Raw genomic sequence first — 22935 nt, forward strand, 5'->3', positions numbered from 1 at the left:
ACGTTATTGTTGGCAATAAATTCACCCACCCCACTAAAGGTTATCCCATAGCTCTCAACCACACTAGTACGTGTGACACGGCCAATTGCATCTATGCCATCAAATGCCCGTGTGGCAAAGAATATGTTGGTCAAACTGAAAGGAAAATCAAAATCCGCATCACAGAACACAAGAGCAACATTAGGTTGAAGAACCTCAAGTCTTCTGTAGCATGTCATTGGATTGAGGCTAAACATCAAATCTCTCAACTAGGCTTCACCATACTTGAAACGATCACACAACGCCGAGACCAGGATCCCATCAAACAAAGATTAAGAACGGAGTATTTTTGGATAAAAAAATTGAACTGTACCCATCCTAATGGGATTAATGATCGCATAGAGTATGCATGTTTTTTATAATATACTTAAAGGACATCACATTGGCAAGAGGAACATTCTGGTCCGTATATCATGTGTAACGTTTTGTTTTTTATTTGAGTGTTATTTTGCATATTTTATTGTCCATGTGTTAATATTGTCTCTCTTTTAACCTCCATTTTGTATATTCAGTGGTTTCTTCTGAACCTTCGACATTTCAGCACACATTTTTGTCCATTTACATCACGCGACTTTTTTCTATCCACATCACATTACTTTATTGAATTCAACGCGCTAACACTAGTTAAGCCGCTGCTCCCCCGATCACGTGAGACACACGCTTATGTGTGATACAAAATCATTGGCCTTCCACTTATACTTCACCATCAGCCTTTCCTCCCGTATCATGTGACTATGATCTCATTATATAATTCGACCTATCACATTCCACTTTATAACAGTCATTGCATCAGCGCGGAAATTGAACATCGACAATAGAGTTTCAACGGCAACTGAGACCCGCCGGTCCCTAGTAAGTGGTTTATGAAATACATGTTTAGACGCGTAGAATGGAATTTAACTATAGACACTTTAACTTTGAACCTTAACTGCTATTGTTTGTTAAAACTGGCTCGCTCAATACATGGGTTATTTTCACTTGGTCGTCCCTATACACGTCATTATATAATCATTTTTACCACATTGTACAGACAGTTTCTTGTTCAAGTCCTCTAACTGCTTTTTGCTATTCATCACAGTTTAAGTTTGTATTAAAAACTCCACGAATCGTATACCTAGATTTCGGATATAATAGATGCACATTTTACTTTTAAATCCGGATGTGGCAGATGTATATTTTGCTTTTCACTTGTGTGCCAATTAATTTATTGCGCTCATTTTTGCACTGTGTAGTGAACTTAATGGTCCTGTTTCATTTGTTATAGACCCCTGAAGAAGGGTCAGATTCGATTGACCCGAAATGCATTGGGTGGATGTCTAATATTGAACACAAAGAACGTTTTGTCAAAAGATGATTATGGATATAATATTCAAGTGATTCATGAACTAATGAATTTTTGAAGTTCAATCTTATGGAGTAACTTTTCGTTTCAATCAATAAATTGAACTATGTGAAGAAACCTCAGTGTTTCATTGAATACAGTGCGCACTTGTTCAGTGGGAAGGTGACACTCCCCACAACATTCTGTACATTTTAAAGACACGGTTGGACTCCGTGTGACACAAGGAGCACCGACATGAGTTTTTGAACCATCAATTATATTTGGGAGTGCACGGGGATAATCTAGTTTTGCTTTTAAGATTACAAGGGTGTCATCATACATTGACACATGTATCAATGACTGTTGATGGACAAACTCACAACTCTGAATGAGATGCATTGTACTCCTTTACACTACCATATTAGACACAGTACGGAAAGGCTGAATACCTCTGCACATCATAGGCAATTGACATGCGATACACACCCATACTGCTAACCAACAACGTGCTACATTTGGCACAGACCCTCATGACCACGCAACATGCCAATATTTCTTGTCACTACTCACCAGTGGCATGTGGGTCCCGGAAACGGTCAATGTCCCCCTGGGTGATCGGTTGACGTCCATCTGTGAGAGGACAAATGCAAATAGGTGTTGTTAGGAAACCCCAGCAAACGTTTCATATTCACAATGTGAATTGTTACAGTGACAAACAATGCTATATCCCTGTGGTGTTGACTTCATGTTGGCCACATGACTGGGCCTACTTTGAATGGCATCCACACACGAACATGTGGAAGCAGAGGCTGCACAGCCAAAACATCACTGCTGGCCGAGCTGCACATCTGAGTTGTTTCAAGCAATATCAAGGCACCTCATCCACACAGAGCGCCAAAAAAACTCATCATCCTTGACTAATTGCTGCGGCATTCAGCACTGTCTCACAAAGCCCGCCAATATGCAGACTCCACAACAAAGGGATCCAAGACAAGGCCCTCAAGTGGATCTGCTCCTTCCTCAACGTACATACGCGTGGGTCAGAAACCCATCCGTTGTCTTGAAGCCTCCAACAACCAGCCGTGGAGATCCTCTTTCAGCCCTACAATCTTTCATATCTACATGTCTCCGCACGCCACAATCGTGTTTAGCTATGGACTCAACATTGTATCATAGGCATACGACTGGCAACTCCTCCTCGACACATCCAGCCAACACAACTCCAGCAAACACAAGTATTGCGAATCCATGGCAGAGCTTGCTAGATGAATGTCAAAAAGCTGCTTACAAGTGAGCAACAACAAAAGATAAGTACCCATCATGTGCCAAAACATCCACGCATGTAATTACACAGGCTCCTCACACGGCATGGGGAAACCACACCCCAACACGGCCAAAGCACGTGACATGTAATCCATCATGGACTCCGATGTCCAAGATAATTGCAATATCTATCTAGTCTCATCATCGTGCTTCCACACACTCTGCCTCCTATGTCAGACACTCAAATGACTCCTACTCAAACACACATAGAAACTCACTCATGCCCTGTGCAATAGCTCACCCTACTACCGCACCACAGTCCATGACAGATTTTACATGAATGACATCCGCAAGCTGCAGGACATCTCAAATGCAATCACAGGACTGATCCTCACACTGCCAGGACCCTGTCACCCCTCCCAACACCTGCGCACACTCCACTGTCTCCACATCAAAGCTAGAGTCACATTCAAGATGTGCACCCAGGCTCACACAGCCATCCACAACACTGGGCAAACATACCTTAACGTCCAACTCTATTTTATGGCACATCAAAGGACCCGCCGATCCAACCAGCTGGCCTATGCCGTGTTCCCCCGCCCCAGAGGGACCAGATTGTGAGTCTGCTCCTTTTCCTACCTTACCTGTGGCAAACTTCCGCTACACCTCTGACAGGCAACGTTGCTCCCCATCTCCAACACTAACTCTGAACATTGCTCTTCGACAGATACATCCCTTGCTATACTTCAACATGCAAACACCACCGTGCCCCTGCAATGCTTCCTGCTGAGTATCTGCTCACATTAAGCATGTGTATTTTGGGATGTTTAACACCGGAGATCTCCATTCCTATGTGGTTTTTCCAGTGGCAAACGTAATCTACGCGGTCATTGCAAAGTCAATCGTCACTCCACCTTGCACTGCATGGCGCACATTAATAATGTGTATTTTGATTGACTATCCCAACACCTTCCGTACTGTTGCACACACTGTAGTGGGAAGAGTGAGTCATGCAAATCCAAGGTCAAGGCCATCATGCGCAAGTATTTTTCGCAAGTCGCATTGCATTAACCACGTTGTTACAGTGTCATGGTCTTGGGACAGCATTAAGACTTCTTCTCTTCTTCTCACACACGTCACTCATATATGTATGTAACATTAGTTGTGGACAACAAGGGAATTGGTACTTACCACCCTGGATGCCAGGCATGACTCTGGTGTAATCTAGCAGGTCCTCCTCCCGCGCCAGCATGTCCTGACAGTGGTGTTTCAACTGGTGCACGGTCCGGTTAACCTTAAAGCAGCGGAGCATCTGCGCCTGCACACGCTCCCACCGCAACTTGCGCACTGCCACACCATAGCCCTGGAGGATACGTCCTCCCCTCTCCAGCATCAGAGGCAGGTAGCACCGCACCAGCCACAGGAAGCCCCCCAATGCCCCCTCCGACATCCGCCCTGACCTTCCAACCGCCAGCATCTCCACACACCCCAGTTCTCACCCCAGACTACAAAAGTGTGGCTCAATGATTAGAGCGGCAGACCCTGATGCAGAGGTCTAGCCCGGGACCAGGGTTCAATTCCCCACCTCGGCGGGTCTTGGGCTCAAAAATTCCACGGACCTGATAATTATCGCCTCGGTGCCTATTCCAATCATGGAGTCTCACTCTGCAACTCTGGGCAATAGCTTGCTTAATCTCCACAACGGCCCCCACAACGCTAAGGATGCCTGGCCTCCACCTTGGGGGTGCCCAGGAGTGGACGCCTCACAGGGAAAGCCAGGATGGGTTCCACAGCGGTATTCGTACAAGCGCCTTGAGACCCTTGCGGGTGAGTAGTGCGCTATACAAGTATCAAAAAAAAAAAAAAAAAAAAAAAAAAAAAGAAAACCCAAGAATGACAAGAAAGGAAAATAACCCACAACAAACACAACAAGACTGAGGACAGTAGACAGAAAAAGTAATTAAAATGTGAAATAATCCAAAAAAACATGTTAGACAGGACACAGCAACACAGCAACACTCCAAACTACACCCTCCACCAGCACAATCCCAAAAACATCTCCTCACTCAGCCAAATCCAACACAATGTGCTCAAAAGAGAAAGTGAATGTGAATACCACACACATGGAGACAGGAAGCAGGCATATATCACTTCCTGTGTGTTAGAGGCATTTTTTGTACAAAGCGACAAGAAACTGCACGCTAAGGGGCCGCTAATGTACTCTGGCTGATACTGTAATGTGTATGCGGCCCGTTTTCATGAAATGCGCTCATAATCTGAACGCTAAGGGGCCGCTGATGTCATCAGGCTGAATACTTACGATCAGAATCTGCATGCTAAAGGTCCGCTAATGTCCATAGGCCTACTGTAATGAGTATGCATCTAGTTTAATGAAATGCGCTCAGAATCTGCACGCTAAGGGGCAGCTAATGTTATCAGGCTGAACACATGCGACCAGAATCTGCACGCTAAGGGCCCGCTAATGTCCATAGGCCTACTGTAATGTGTATGCGTCCAGTTTAATGAAATGCAATTAGAATCTGCACGCTAAGGGGCAGCTAATGTCATCAGGCTGAATACATGCGACCAGAATCTGCACGCTAAGGGCCCCCTAATGTCCATAGGCCTACTGTAATGTGTATGCGTCCAGTTTAATGAAATGCGATCGGAATCTGCACGCTAAGGGGCAGCTAATGTCATCAGGCTGAATACATGCGACCAGAATCTGCACGCTAAGGGCCCGCTAATGTTCATATGCCTACTGTCGTGTGTATGCGGCATGTTTCATAGTTTTCAATGGGTTTCCTCACGTTAAGAGGCTGCTAATGTCCTGATGCTGATACAGTATTGGGGAGTGTGTCCAGCCATGTCCTTTTAAATGCGCGGAGGACATATCATTGTGTTTGTGATGAGAATCTCACGGCCCGAAATTTATATAGCAATGATGGACATTCAGGCCAAAACTCTGGTCACAGCACAATAATACAATGTGAAGATAGGTTTGCACAATGAAGGCCGACTCCATTTGAGGGTTACCTATTTTTATAGGAAGGCAGGCTAATGTGGCCAACCCAGCTTGCTGGCTACATCCGGATGTCGAACGTGCAAGCATTGTGGGCATTTACACAGCGTTTAAACCGCCACCCAGATGCCGGACGCATACCAGAAGAGCAAACAAGCCACTAAGAGTGTATACCATTTTCCAAAGAATAAGCATGTAAAACAGAGAAGTGAAACAATCATGAACAAGGGAGAAAAGACACCCCTCCCCCAATAACCCTCCCACAACCCCACCTTCCGCACTAGTTGCAGCCTACCTAGTTGATAGCAAGCATACACAATATGTGTGGAAGGGAGCCCCCTCGTCACTCCACAGGGTGAGCGGCGGAGGATGATTACCCCATCGGTGCAATGCGTCAGACCTGCAAGTACTTTGGGCATGTGACTTCCCTCATATCTCTCGACAATGAAATCACAAAGGGGCAACACAGAGTTGCAATATCTCTCACCATTTCCTCTGCAGCCCGAGACAGATGCTCCCGAGCTAATAGGTTCCTTAGATGTTGTAACCAGGACAGGAGCCCTGGAACTGCCACAGTACCCCACTGTGATGGATAACCGGCCTGTCCACCAGCAACGCTGGGACTATTTGCCTACCCCTGAGGGATGTTAGTGGGAAGGCCTTCGGATGTGAGAGGCTGAGGAGAGTGTACTCCGGTGCGCCAGGCATTGCAATGTTGCACGCTGTATCTATGTTATCTAAGGACTCACCCCAATATCTCTGCAATTTTGGACAATGCCAGAGTAAGTGCACGAGGGTACCAAGCATCCCCAACAGCAGCGATCTGGCTTGCTTTTATCCCAGACATGTAGTTGCACAGGTGTGAAACACCAATGAGAGCAAGCCTTGTAGGGGGTTCCAGCCCCCGCTATACTGTGCGCAGTGTGGTGTGTGCAATACAGGAAACGTTCCCATTCCTAGGCTTAAATTGGCCTCCACAGCTACATTTCCAACAAAACCTGCACTTTTGTGCACTGACCACTCAGACTAGTGAGAAGTATTTTGTACAGCTCAGATATGAGGGAATGTTTGTCCTTGTTACGCGCTAACCACTTCGCATATGACGTAACCAAGGTATAGTCCCGTGACCCAGTGTGTTATTTGGCATTATGAATACACAACAGCAGCGGGAAATTCATAATCCTGTATGGGCCACAGATTTGGCACATGCCCTTCTAGATCAAAGATAGACCCTATGCTCTTGCAGCCCTGTTTTTGCCAGCGATGGAATATCGCTGATTCCTGATCCGGGGGCCAGTCCGGGTTATCCACGCTGTAGTTTGTCGGTGAGGGGATAAAGACCCACCCCTTCCATATTGCCACCCTGTCGAAGACCTTGTGGGTGGGTGCCCTAACCGGCAAAGACTACAAGACCCAGGAACAGTGCTTATGGGCTAGCCACAGTTAGATCCAGATGTTTTTGCACGCCACAGACTGGTCCATGAATTTCCATTGCTTCTCCGATAGCAGCCTATTCCATTCAACCATATATCAAAGTCATGTGGCTTGTTAGTAGCCACCAATGAGGGGCAATCCCAGGCAACCTTGAATTTTCGGCCGTGTAAGCTGCACATGTGAGAGGCAAGTCCGATTGCCCTCCCTGAAAGACTTAGTTATGATGGCTTGCAATTGTATGAGTGCACGGGGGTGGGACACCATGTGTCCAAATTGACATACTTCTGAAATGCGTTGAAGACTCTACATTTTCCCTCCCGCTATGCCTCGAAACCATGTGAGGTCAGTTTTGAGCAGGAGTCCAGCGCCTTATCTGTCTCAAGCAACAGTGTTGGATATTTGAGCTTCGCTGTACAGGCAAGAGTCGGAGCACGTTGTAGGCCCAGGTACTGTGTATCCCCCTGCACCCAACAGAATGGGAATTGTTGTTCCATAGCCAACACTTCCTCAGAGGTATACACAGACTACCTTTTATGTTCCATAACAGTCGACACCCAAAATGGCATGTGACATTACTCATCCCCACATCTTTGGGTAATTTCACAGACATTCATTCTAAAAAGAGATGTGAATTGTAAGGGTACTACTCCCCTGGGGTGGTCGGTAGGTGATGAGTATGTGCGCAGATCAACCCGACAATAAGGGTGGGCATGATGTGCCCTACACGTGAGGCTCCCAAAGTGCTGTGGGGGAGTGGGAGTGCAGCTCGACCTCAGCCAAATAGACATGTCTTTTAGTTCCGCATGTAAGCATGCTGGGTGTGAGATTGTTGGAAGTTGACTTTCATCTCGTCCATGGCTTTGCTGGCGGTGTAGGTGGCAGCTCTCCCTCTGCCTTGTGATTTTCCGATCCTGGTCGAGTCTGCAAGGGCAAGGTTGTCAGAGCAGCAGTTCCTCTTGGGGATGTGGAGGTTGACTCTCTCGTGGATGTCTTTGTGGCTGATGATGTGTAGTGAATTGTATGTGTGTGTGAGTAGTTAGCGGCTTACTTTCTCCTTGTTAGTGCTACATTGGATGTTCTGTATGTGTTGCCTCTTGTGTTTGGGATGTGGGTTTCTGAAGACAGGTGTGTCTGCAGCTTTCAGGCTGTGTTAGAACTTGTGTAGTGGCGTTTTGTATCTCCCTTCGTAGATTTTGTTGCAGTAGTCCAGTCTGCTGGGGATGAGTGTGTTTGTGCCAAATTTAATGCATCCTTGGGTTATCCATTGTGATGGATTAGATTTGGTCGGTAGACAGCTGTAGCATGCAGTGGAGTAGATCTGGCTGGGCAGGATGATGGTGAACTTGGGATGATGCCAAACTTGTGTGCATGCTCTGTCAGTGAGGGCGGGCTCACAAGGGCAGACAACCACCAGTGGTTGTCCCATGCGGATGTGGATGGAGCGGAGATGAGGAGGTCAGTCTTCTCACAGTTGATCTTTATGCCGAGGTGTGTCATCCAATCTGCTAGTTCCGACATTCATTCCTGGGAGCTGGCTTTCGTGTATTCTGTGTTATTTGTAAGGGGGAGGATGAGCTGTGTGTTGTCTGTGTGGGATGATATGCTTCCCCGTGCTGTCTAGCAATGGCAGTGAGTGGAGGCATGTGCATATAGCAAAACGTGTGTCTTAGTGACGCTCCATGTTGTACTCCAGGAGAGGGCTTTTCCTCGTATCCCCTTGTGGTGGTGTCTGGCATCTGGGATGTGGTGTGTGAGAGGGTGTTTGTGGCTGCATAGAGGTGTAGTAGGATGTGTTGTCCACAATGTGACACAGGTCAAGTGGCATGCATATTTAAGCATTGTCAGCATGGTGTACGTTCTTGGTGCTGTGCTTGATACCCAAACAAGACTGGGAGTGGTCCATGATGGAGTTCTCTTCAATGTAGCCAGTCAGCTGGGTGTTTATGTGTCTCTCAGTGACTTTGGCCACCACGGGGTGCAGGGAGATGGTCAGCTAGTTTGTCTTGTCTGTTGGGTCATACTGCCAATGAGCTGATTTGTTCAAAGTAGAGACCGGTCTTGACGGTCTTCCTGAAGGTGTCCAGAGATGGTGTGCATGTGAGCTCTGCTGGTGGCTCATTCAATGTCTTGGATACATGCAGAGATATATTTTCAGGATTGGCACCATTTCACACCCACTTTTCACAATTGCACCCAATTTAGGACCCATATTTCCGATTTGAGCCTCATTCAACACCCACTTCTCAGATTTGAGCAACATTCCACGCCCAATTTTCAGATTTGTCCCGAAAATGTAACACCGAAGTAACCATGAAATTCATTATTTGGCACTTACAAAGCCATAAATTTCAATTTTTAATGATTAGTACACCCTGTGAATCAGGGTTTGCATGCTATTTGACACAACCATTGATGAATTGTGTGCCAGATTTTACACCTTGTAAAGTAAAGTTGCGCACGATTGACACCCTATTAACTCTCTGTGATGATGAAACAGACACACCAGGATTTTATTTTTGGACTCTTACTTGCAATTATTGTACTATGGTAACATTTCATAGTGATATACTGAGGCAGGAAAGTAACTTGCAGACAGGGGGTGTGTATTGAGTTTGTTTATTGTCACAAAGAGTTCTTGAGGTAATTTTACATATACATGTCTTTGTTTTTGTCAGTCACAATGTGATGTGCTCAAGTGAAATAATTGTTTATATTATTATCCTGTCCCTTCGGGCAATTCCAGCAGCATTGGCAGTGGTGTGTGGGCCACCTCATTGATCTTCGTCATCATCTTGGTCATCGCCCAGTGCTGCAGGCACTTCAATCCAGGGGGCATTTGTGCAGACACAAATGTTGTGCAATACACAACATGCTAGTATTATTTTGTTGACCATTTCTGGGCTGTACAGCAGTTTGCCACCTGTAATGTCCAGGCAACGGAATCGTGACTTGAGCACGCCAAATGTACGCTCCACGATCCCACGTGTGCGTCGATGTGCAGCATTGTAGTGCCTTTGTGCCTGGGTGGTGGGGTTTCGGATTGGTGTCATCATCCACGGGCAGAGAGCATATCCTTGATCACCTATGAGATGAAATAGGGAGATGTGTACATGATTCATTAGGCATACTATGTTGCCAGTGTTGACATATTTTGCGATTTGTCTTTTTGCTATTTTTTTCTTAGGTTAGACATGTGTTGCTTCTGGCTATTTAGCGGCATCAATGCTGAGTACATTGTCTCAGTGTTGATCCTCCAACCATCCTTTTTGCTGGTGTTTGCTGCACGGTTGCATAAGTGTCACTACAAGTTTCCAAAATGAGAATGATACCTGCACAAAAACCACAGACACCGACAGGCAGTCTGGCTCTCCTAACATCTAGCCATGGCACTGATCCACACTTGTTGCAGTCAGCGCCATGTGAATGTTCAAATGACATAGGCCACACATGGCACAGCTAACATTCAGACATGCATCTCATGCTGATGGCAGACCTGTGACACCACACAAGCCATGCAATTGTATGTCCAGAGCTAAAACGGAGGAACAGACCACAGCCACCTCACATGCAGGGCCCACTGGGGACAGTGAAGGTTGGCACACACCATCAACAATAACTTGTGACACAAAGTAAACTTACTGGCCTGCGTCATCTGTCAGTAGCAGAGCATAAGACTCACATGACACAACTTCTCACAATCATTTTCACTATGTGGTTTATTCAACAAGATCAGACTGTCCACACACTTCCCCACGCTGATACACATGGCATGGCTCACCTTTGCACACTTCTTAGCATTTGTAATGGATTAGCATTCGACAGTTCAATTACAACACACAAGTAGTGACCGAATACACATCCACTTACTCATCGGGCAACCACATGACACACCATATGACAGGGTTGAGACTGAGAAATATGTGTGGCAGAGTGAGAGAGGAGATGCTACTAGACACCATCATCAGCAGCACCAACAACACTGCAGTCAACACCAGTGGCGCTGTATGGTGGTTTCATGACACATTTTCCGGCCTATGCATGCACATTTGCCACACTGCACTTCTTACAATCAAAGTGCATTCTTACAACCTTGGTCACGACAAACCGCAGACTTGACACACTGATTGTACATGTGTGAGTACTTGTGAAACGTTGGCTCACCCTAATAGGTCACCGACAACAAGAAGTGCAACATGATCATCTTCATCAACAATGCGACCACACACCGGACTGGGATACCAGTCCGGATGACTTTAATTCGGTAAATGGATAGCCAGGTACTGGGGGTTACTCTACACCATGGATACTCACATACATTCTCTCTGGTCCCAAATTTGCTGTGTGGTTTGTGTCACTGTGTCACACGGGTGGGGGCGGCGTCAGTGGGGAAGGGGGCAGGGCTAGTGTGTAAGGGAACTGACCATGTGGTTGGACACAGGCCCCTGGTGCGGACACCCTCATTCACTGAGCCACCAGACCTGGCATTCACACATCTCTCTCTCTCTTTCTCTCTCTCTCTCTCTCTCTCTCTGTGGAAATATGGATTTTCATGATCAGTTATGTCCCCTATCTTGGACCCCAACGGTTCTATATGCATGTTACAAGTACATGTATGTTCCCTCCCGTTCCAGTTCTGAAGACGCAAACACATGTGCGTCCACCGTCAACATGTCCTCTGTCAGATCCGCCATGAATGGGCTGGATATTCGATTCCTAAGTATGAAAGGCCACCGACTTTATATGGCTCAGTTACTCCATTTTTCAGTTCAGGCGAGTAGGCCCCGATTCTGCCACCAAGCTTTTCCTTTTCTCTCTGCCTCTGACAAGCTCAGCTTGAGCTCGCATCTGTATCCATGAACTTTGTCCTACTCCCTGTGCGGCTAACGGTGCCTGCCTCGGCCGGTTTTGCCTGCCTGCCAAGAAACCGTATTTCACCTTCGAGTTATCTGCTTCGCTCCTCAGCCGATGCATTCCTGTCTAGTAGTTTAGGTAAACATTTCCTTCAGCTACCAAGCAAAGGGCCCGGCCTCTCTGTCCTCATGCAAGTAATTCATAGCCCTGTTACCATGGAAGGTTTCTGCCCCTTGCATCTCACATAGACACTTAGACGCTTGTGCACGCACACACAGTCAGTATAGAATAGATTTTGTCCGAGAGTCCTTCTTTTGTGGATAACATAGTTCTTCAAACATAGGATGTTAGATATGATTTGGGATTAGGTTGACTTGACCCCCCAGACTTCTCGTCTCCATATGTAGAGCTAAATGTCAAGTCCCCTTCACCCCCTAGATGTACGTCAATTACACGTCATGCTGCTGCGCGCGCATCTATGCCAAGTATTATCTTATAGATCCACCTATATATGACATCATAACCAATTATGTTTCTTTTTACTCCTCATTACGCCCATTTTCGGTTACGCATGTGAATTATCATCTTTCTTATCAATTGTTACGCCTTCTGCATTTGTTTCATTGTAATGTACATTCTATAAAAATGATTGTCTGTCAATAAAATATTGTACTTCACTTCCTGAACCCCCGTGGTGACGGAACCTGAAGGCCGCGACTCGAGTCGGCCATTTTGGAATAAAGCCCATTCAGAAACCTCTTATACCACGGATTCTGCCTCTTATTTTTCTGAGCTATTTTATTTAGATTCCGTATCAAATTCAGTCCCGGTAATTAAATTATTTACCACATGATTGGCGCCCGAACAGGGACACTTTCTCATCTCACGCGCCGGTGGTGCGTTGCAGGCCCGGTCTCCTGCCACAGCTGGACGGACCATAACGCGTACCAGCAGGATTTCCTGTAGCTCCCTCAGGACAAGCGGGGGCGACTGAGGCTGCGATCAACCCAGACGAGGCGGTGAGAAGTGCGAAGTATCCCGACCAGAGCCTAGCTGAGAGAGCAAGATCCGAGGTATACAGAGGCCCACCAGATTTCGAAGTCCCGATGTCCAGAGAGTTCGATGTCCGCAGTGTCCGAAGTTGTTGAGTCAAGTCCAGTCCAGTCCCGTTCCGAGGCCTTCCGTTCCGAGCTACCCGGTGAGTACCATTGCTGGGGAGGCGTTCTGACGTGCACATAGGTTGTGCCGGTCAAGACGGATTTGGGTACACAAATCCGGTCTGCACTGTTTCAGCAGTGTATATGTACTGTTTAGCAGTATATCAAGTATTCCGAAGTATCTAGTTATTGTCGAGAATTATGCTTGGTGATTTAGTTGTGCAGACGATCATCATTGTTGGTCATTTTAAAGGTTAAAATGTTTAATGTTTAATGTTTAATGTGTTAAACGTCCTGCATATTGTGGTATGAATGGTTGTTCATTATTGTGCTTTTTGTATTAGGTGTGTTCAAGATTAAGTATCAGATCAGTTGTCAATATGCCGCTCTTTTCGAAACTAAGACAGATCACTACTAGAAAAGGGGTACTCGAAGAAGCCGTTCCTATTCCTCCTAGGGACACTCCAGGGCACTTCATGTATCACAAACATGGCTTAGACGCCATATTATTTCTTGATTTATGGGTGGACTACACCAAAGAATTACCAGAAAGTCAGAGGTGGCCCGTAGCTGGGACCTGGGATGCAGAATGCATTATGAAAGTAGAAGAAGAGTTGTGGATGAGGAAAGCTAGACAGTCACAGAAAGACGCTGTTGAATTATGGCGTAAAGAATCGCATAGACGTACCGAAAAAGCATTAAGACAGGAAGAGAGAAGTAAAGAAAGTGCCAATAAAGTTCAAGAAAATCTGTTGATTGAAGAGGGTACACGAGTAAAAGCAGAACAAGCCGATAGACAAAGAAATGCCCTTATGAAAGGTATGTATCCCCTTCTGGCCGAAGGATTACCTAAGGCTACTATGGAGATACCAAAAGACTTGCCACCCCCATTGTTTCCAATAAAGGTACACCCCAAAGGACATCCCAGAACCGCAGAAGATGTTTTTCTTTCCTCATATTTAGATGACGTAGCTCCCGAGTATGCTAACCCCGCACCACATAGACCGTCTGCTGGGGGGGTTCAACGTCAAGATCAGGTGTCTGTATCTGTGCAACAACAAACTCCGGCACAAGCTTCGGCAAGCACATCTGTCTCCGCATCTGTTTCCACAGCCGATTCTACAGTTGTGTCCACACCTGTAGTTGCTGTAGCACGTTCAACGAATCCTTTTGCGCCCAGTACCCCAGAGGGGGCTACCGGAGGTGCTACTAGCGGTTATTCTACACCACCCCGAATAAGTAAACTCACTTTTCAAGAACAAGTACATTCTCGTACGCCCAAACTTATAAATACCCGCATGCTTAAGGACCTTTTAGTAGATTGTAGATATGACCCGGTGCCCGGTAAAGAGGACGAAATGGTTCTGGCATCATTACGTATCAGAAGAGCTGCAGGGTTTTTAGGGAAGCTACCAGGAATGACTATGCATCTGGATAACATATATCATTTTGTACAAACAGGGAGAGACCCTGAATGCATTAACAGAGCTATGGAGTATCAGAAAGTGGAGATACAGGGGGAATTGTTACGTTTTCTCGTAAATTGTGTGATCAGAAATCAAGACCGACCGGGGGTAAACCCGGAAGTAATGCAAACTCTTACGAGATGGAGCCAGAATATATCAGACGGAAGACATGATAAACAAGGAAGTATAGTAGTCATGTGCCGAAAAATAAAGAAAGAATTAGAACGAATGCATGAAGAGAGATTGGAGGTAGATGGGTTTGAGCAAAGCGAAGGGGGAGAATCAGAAGATCCCGTAAGACAGACGGACACCATAGCCTATGTAGGTAGAGGAAGGTCCTGTAATAATACTAGATGTTTTTCTGATCCAATACATTCGACATGTCCAGATAATAACAGAACTTATCCGACGCCTATAATAAATCTGAAGTCTCCCGAACATTAGTTTCAAGCTGCTGACAAGGTACTCCGAGAACGAAGGGGTTATCACCTCCTCGATTCTATGGATGAACAAGAATTAGCTAGGTCAGCCGTTCACTGGATTGACAGCCCCGGAAAATACGGTGATGAGACAGTAGCACACACGTTTCTGAACCTCAGCCCAGATGAACAGCGTTTAGCTGGAATTTATATGATTCAGCAACTTCTTATATTATATAAGAACCAACATTCCGATCCTGGTCCCTTACCTGATATATTAACTGAACTACTCACGAATAGGTGGAGAGGTTCGGGTAATAAGTTAATTAAAGAAATACTAGTATCAAGAAAGCAGTACATTCTTTTCGTAAGCCCAGATCCTTTCTCGCTGCCCAACAAGGAAAGAACGCCGTATTACATGGATAGACAGAATCCTTTACGAGAAGTGCACCCAATAAAAGGCGAGGACAATAATTTTCATCGTGTATTTGTATATACACCCATATCTAAAATGGAATTGTTAGAAATGAAGAAAGTGGTACCCAGTCATGACAAAGACCCAGCGGGTTTTCACCGAGAAATTAAAGACATGTTACTGATGGGAGAGTATACCTATCCTGACATTATGACGATATTAAAGGTGCTGATGCCTGCTGGCATTTATGAAAAACTTAAGGAAAAAGAGTGGGAAGTGGGAGACCAAAAGATAGACTGGACAGCATTAGAAACCGAAGAAAGAGGCCGAGCTGCAGGTTCAGGGCTCGGGGATAAAGTTAAAGCATTACCAGGTTTACTAGTACAGGTTCTGCCACGTTTATTAACTACGAAAAAGGAAGATTGGGGTGCAATCTCAGCCTGTAAACAAAAACAAGATGAAGACACTAGTGATTTCTATGCCCGATTTGAAAAATGTTTTGGTATAAATAGTGGTATAAAAGCAAATAGTGAGTCATATCCACATTTATTTGTGACAAAATTAGTGGAAAATTCCTTGCCTCAAGTGAAGAATAGAGTATTGAAATTCGAGAGTACATGGCAAGGTAACACTCCGTCACAAATGTTACAAATGTTACAGTATCATCACAATAAAATTAGAGATGAACAAGAACACGAACAAAGACGTATGAAGGACACTAAAATGAAAATGCTAGTTTCCCAGACAGTTCCAGCGGATGGTCACAAAAAGGGTGTGACACATTCCGGAGATTCAACAGTTCCTGTAAAAGGAACATGCAATTACTGTAAACAACTAGGTCATTATGTACACGATTGTCCAGTCCTGAAGCGTAATATAGCTGTAGGTATTGCAAAAGAAAGACCACGACCACTCAGACAGGATCAGAATGAACAAGGAGCTCCGCAGCATGTACAGTCCATGCCAGCTCAGCAGCAGTCCATGCCAGCCTCACAACAGTCTATACAGTTTGTGCCAGCTGCACCAGCGCTGCCTGTTGCTGCCACACAAACAACAACACGACAAATGTATCAGACCGCACAGTATGAATATCCTGAGTATCAACGTTACGCATGAACAAGCCTAGAGAGGGAAGTTGACTTACCCCTTATTGAGATCCCAGTAGATCAAGAAGGACCTTATGTGCACAGTGAATTATTAGGTCAAGACAGAAAATTTTTACTTGATACAGGGGCAAGTCGAACAACAATAAAACGTAGTGAAGTTCCAGGGGCACCCCTCTCAGGCTCTCAAAATATTTCCCTTGGTTTTTCAGGAAAACCTATTGTTAATGAAGTATCACAGCCCCTTCCACTTACGATTGGTCCCTTGACACGAACTACAGATTTATTGCTTACCAAATCCTGCCCAGAAAACTTGTTAGGTATAAAGACATTGAAAGCTCTAGGGGCTATTATATGTTGTTCTCCGGAAGGAGTAAGATTGTTTTTACGTGATTTCAAAGGTCACTATGTGTCCAGAGACATGGATCACCGATTGCAGACTTTACCCGCACATTTATGGGCACAAGGCCCTACTGATGTTGGTTGCATGAATATTACACCATACCGAGTCACATTAAAGGCAGGAGTGGTACTACCACGAATGCGACAATACAAGTTACCACCAGATGCTGTAATGGCTTTACTGAAAATCATTGACGAGCTTATTGCCCAAGGAGTGGTTGTGGAAACTGACTCCAATGTATGTAATTCCCCGATAATTCCGATTCTTAAACGAACTGATCCAAAGGCCCCGCCAGTATATCGATTGGTTATTGATCTGCGCGAACTAAACAAGTGCATTGTGCCACAATTTCCTGTGGTCCCCGATATCTCATCATTACTGACAGCCATTGACTCACAAGCTACATACTTTACAGTAATTGATCTCAAGAATGCTTTTTTCAGCGTCCCCATAGATCCGGAAAGCCAATATCTGTTCGGATTTAGTTTAAATGGACGAAGCTTTAAATTCACACGCGCTCCTCAAGGATTCACAGAAAGCCCCAGCATCTATAGCCAAGCATTGAAACGAGAACTTGACAGTATACACATGCCAGTTTGCACTGCACTGCTTCAATATGTCGATGATCTGCTGATCACCGCTCGAAGCGAGCCTGAATGTGAAAAAGCATCACTGACGGTTTTACAATTTTTAGCCGAAAAGGGGCACAAGGTGTCCCCTTCTAAGCTGCAATTCTGTGTACAGCGAGTTGTTTATCTTGGTCACTCGCTGTCCAAGGAGGGAAGGCAGCTTACACCCGACCGCATTCAGTTAATTGCTAACATGCCAATACCCAAGACACAAAAGGAGGTGCGGGCCTTCATAGGCCTCACTTCATATTGTAGGCAGTGGATCCCTCAATATGCATTTCTAGCAAAATCACTCATTCAGTTGACAACACAGGAGGCGGCCATATCGACTGTCCTCCCTTGGACCCAGGAACACACACTAGCTTTTGAAAGCTTAAAGAAAGCTCTATGTCAAGCACCTGTTTTAGCAACACCATGTTACTATAAACATTTTACACTCTTTGTTACAGAACGTGAAGGTACTGCTTTGTCAGTACTCACTCAGGAACAAGCAGGATCACGAAAACCATGTGCTTATTTCTCTAGTACATTAGATCCCGTAGCTCAGGCTTTGCCTGCGTGCCTGAAATCAGTGGCAGCAACAGCTTTAGCAATCAGACAAAGCGATGCCATAGTGTTAGGACATCCGTTGACAGTACAAGTACCACACGCAGTAGAGGTTCTTGTGAACCGAACGCAAACACAACACTTGACCATAGCAAGACTTACAGGGTATGAACTGACATTGTTTCAGCCACATATAGAAATCAGACGTTGTAATACATTGAATCCTGCTACACTTTTACCTGTAATCGGAACAGACCCACTAGCTCATGATTGTGTTGAAGTTATTACCATAACAACGAAACCCAGACAAGACTTGACAGATGTTCCATTGTTAGATCCAGACCTGACGTTGTATGTAGATGGATCATGTATGAGAACAAGTACAGGAGATTTAGTGGCCGCGTATGCAGTCACAACAGATACTGAAGTCATTGAAACAAACTGTATAAATACCTTGTCAGCCCAAGCAGCAGAGCTTATTGCTCTGACACAAGCCTGTATTCAAGCCACAAATAAGAAAGTTAACATATACACTGATTCACGTTATGCATTCGGAGTTGTACATGACTTCGGGGTGCTGTGGCGAGAGAGAGGTTATTTAACTTCTCATGGCACCCACATACAGCACGGGTCCCTCATTCATGCTCTGTTAGACGCAATTCATCTGCCCACTGCTATATCGATTATGAAATGCAAAGCGCATACGAAGGTTACTGATATCATTTCTCAAGGCAATGATTTAGCTGACAGAACAGCTAAACAGACTGCTCAGACTCGCACATCCGACATGACAAAGCCAATAGTTCCGACACCAACACATTGTATGACGATTAAGGATCCCGCACTTGACATAATTGACATACAGACACATGCTACAGCAGACGAAATAAAGAAATGGACTGAACTAGGAGGGATCCAAACGGATCAGGGATGGATGACGAAGGAGAAATCTGTATGGTTTCTTGCTGACTCTATGGTCCAAGCTATCATAACTACAATTCACAGTCCGGCACATTTAGGAGAGAAAGCTATGCTAGACAGCATTCAACACATTTGGTTCAACAAACATTTACGGGCAGCAGCTAAGCAAAAAGTCCGTACCTGTATGATATGTTGTCAGTTTAACCCAGGTAAAAGCATCCCCGTAGAGCAGGGTGGATTTCAGCCTCCTGATCACCCTTTTGAAGTCCTCCAGATGGATTACATCCAGATGGAACGATGTCGAGGATTCAAATATGTTCTCGTAGTTGTCTGTGCTCTTTCCCGTTGGACTGAAGCATACCCAGTATCAGATTACACTGCCCCGACTACTGCCAAGCAGCTAGTTCGAGAATTCTTCCCACGGTACGGTTTACCACGTGTTGTCTATTCAGATAACGGCCAGCCTTTCTCATCCGAACTGATGAAACATGTTTCACTTTTGCTAGGATATCAGTGGAAGTTCCATTGTGTCCGACACCCCGAGGCAGCAGGTCTCGTGGAACGACATAATCAAACTTTGAAAATCAGATTGTCCAAAATATGTAGGGAGAAAGGGGTTGATTGGGTAGTAGCCTTACCAGTTGCACTCTTTTACATGAGAATGGTAGCACACTCCCGAACAGGGCTATCCCCGTATGAGGTGATCTTTGGCAGACCACCAAATATGTGGGGGACGCCTATACCCCGTAAAATAACTGGTGTTGACTGTAATATGCTGACAGATTACCTGGCTTCCTTGATGTCTGCACTACAATCTTGTCGTTCGCAGGTAGCTGCAGCCTTTCCCGACAACACTGAGGTGAAACCCCATGACGTAGTTCCGGGGGATCTCGTCCTAGTGAGGAATTTTGACCGAAAGACTCAGCTGGAGCCCAGGTGGAAGACGCCCAAATTGGTCCTGCTCACCACAAGGACAGCCGTGAAGATCGAAGGCAGGAAAGGATGGGTGCATTCAAGTCATATCAAGAAATTTCATGGACTTCCTTCGGATGTAAATAGCCCACCTCGTGTGTCTTCACCCATTGACTCAAAACTACCTTTGGCTGAGGCCAACAGTCAGGAACTTTATAAACTGAAACTCAGGCCTAAACCGTCGGACGATTTGATTGTTTAAGTCCTCTACAAGGTGAAGCGGTCGAATCTGTCTCCGACATGTATCCCTTAGACCTGAATCATGGAAAATCGCGAAAAATGTTGAAACGACATGCGTATTGTAAATCACTGCGTAGCCACTGTATAGTGACGTTATTAATTTTGTTTTTCTTGAGTTTTATAATAATAACTGCAAGTATAGTGTTGCATATATATTATCCTATTTCTAAACATGTTTTCAATATAACTGATGAACATTCTTTTAGTGACCTACCCCCGCATGAATTGTCCTATAGACTTGCGCTGCGCAATAACACTTTCATTAGTATGTTACATCACTCCCATCAGACTAGTAATGCTACTAATTGTTGGGTGTGTGGCCGACTCCCTCCCTATCAGAATTATAAAGGAGTCCTGCCTTTCTTCCCACATCCGTTTACACATAATGGCTCCTGTGGAGCATGGTTTAGTTTAATCAATTCCATAGACTCAGACACAGCAGTTTATAAAGACCATTGGATATGGGGAAATCTGAACCTAGTTTTACTCAAAGTCTGTTACCCTGACAAGGAGGGTCGCCCCAAAAGAACAGGAACTGATCTAGAAAATGAAGTATATGGATTAGGTAATTTTACACCTAATCTCATGATTCTGAATGTCGAATCCGAAGTTGAACTAATTTTACCCACCATGTCAGTATTTCCAGTTAAGGGTGAATTGTGTGTAAGAAAAATTGGTTCCATACATATGGGCCATAGTAAATGCACTACTATAGTAGAATTCAGTGATCAAGGAAAATCTTCATTTAGAGCTTCTCGCCATTCCTACTTTATATGTGGTCAGACTGCATATATGCGTTTGCCTCTAGATTGGGATGGTACCTGTTACGTTGCATTCCTTTTACCACCTGTTTTCCTAGCTCCTCCTGATTATTACAGAAATATTCATTTAGTACACAATAGAGAGCGGAGAGATCTCCCAATTGTCGATTACACTGAGACGGCATGGGACAAGTATGTAGATTTCAATAAAGGCATCTTTCCCTATATAGGCACAATTTCAAATAGTAAGCTAATACGTAGATTAACTAAGACTCTTGAAGCTGTAGTGAATGAAACTATTGCCGCCCTAGGCAACTTGACAGAGGAGCAATCTGCGATGAGGATTGTTGTTCTTCAAAATCGTCTTGTTCTTGACGTCATCCTGGCCGATAGGGGCGGAGCTTGTAGGGTCATTGGATCAAGCTGCTGCGTATTCATACCAGAAAATTCGCCATCTGTATATAAAGCTATAACCCGCCTTCATAAGATTGTGAGCCAGATACACCAGAATCCAGGCACTTGGACTTGGTCCGGGTGGTTTTGGAGTGTGATATCAGCCTGGGGATGGAGAGTTCTATCCTTCCTAGGTATTGGCCTTCTTATACTGTTCAGTTGCTGCTTATGCCTGCAATGTGGACCAGCGATTTGTGGTCTGTGTGCCACATCGTGTATTCCACATCAACGCTTTCACTCACGATCCCGGAAGAAGAAAGAAGAAGAAATGATGCTCCATGAACTAATCGATGGATTAATGAAGATTGATGTCTCTTGATGGGCAAGTAGGGGACAAGGAGGGAATGTGGAAATATGGATTTTCATGATCAGTTATGTCCCCTATCTTGGACCCCAACGGTTCTATATGCATGTTACAAGTACATGTATGTTCCCTCCCGTTCCAGTTCTGAAGACGCAAACACATGTGCGTCCACCGTCAACATGTCCTCTGTCAGATCCGCCATGAATGGGCTGGATATTCGATTCCTAAGTATGAAAGGCCACCGACTTTATATGGCTCAGTTACTCCATTTTTCAGTTCAGGCGAGTAGGCCCCGATTCTGCCACCAAGCTTTTCCTTTTCTCTCTGCCTCTGACAAGCTCAGCTTGAGCTCGCATCTGTATCCATGAACTTTGTCCTACTCCCTGTGCGGCTAACGGTGCCTGCCTCGGCCGGTTTTGCCTGCCTGCCAAGAAACCGTATTTCACCTTCGAGTTATCTGCTTCGCTCCTCAGCCGATGCATTCCTGTCTAGTAGTTTAGGTAAACATTTCCTTCAGCTACCAAGCAAAGGGCCCGGCCTCTCTGTCCTCATGCAAGTAATTCATAGCCCTGTTACCATGGAAGGTTTCTGCCCCTTGCATCTCACATAGACACTTAGACGCTTGTGCACGCACACACAGTCAGTATAGAATAGAGTTTGTCCGAGAGTCCTTCTTTTGTGGATAACATAGTTCTTCAAACATAGGATGTTAGATATGATTTGGGATTAGGTTGACTTGACCCCCCAGACTTCTCGTCTCCACATGTAGAGCTAAATGTCAAGTCCCCTTCACCCCCTAGATGTACGTCAATTACACGTCATGCTGCTGCGCGCGCATCTATGCCAAGTATTATCTTATAGATCCACCTATATATGACATCATAACCAATTATGTTTCTTTTTACTCCTCATTACGCCCATTTTCGGTTACGCATGTGAATTATCATCTTTCTTATCAATTGTTACGCCTTCTGCATTTGTTTCATTGTAATGTACATTCTATAAAAATGATTGTCTGTCAATAAAATATTGTACTTCACTTCCTGAACCCCCGTGGTGACGGAACCTGAAGGCCGCGACTCGAGTCGGCCATTTTGGAATAAAGCCCATTCAGAAACCTCTTATACCACGGATTCTGCCTCTTATTTTTCTGAGCTATTTTATTTAGATTCCGTATCAAATTCAGTCCCGGTAATTAAATTATTTACCACATCTC

This window comes from Triturus cristatus, chromosome 2_2, assembly GCF_964204655.1.
Source record: "Triturus cristatus chromosome 2_2, aTriCri1.1, whole genome shotgun sequence".
In the NCBI taxonomy this organism is placed as follows: domain Eukaryota; kingdom Metazoa; phylum Chordata; class Amphibia; order Caudata; family Salamandridae; genus Triturus; species Triturus cristatus.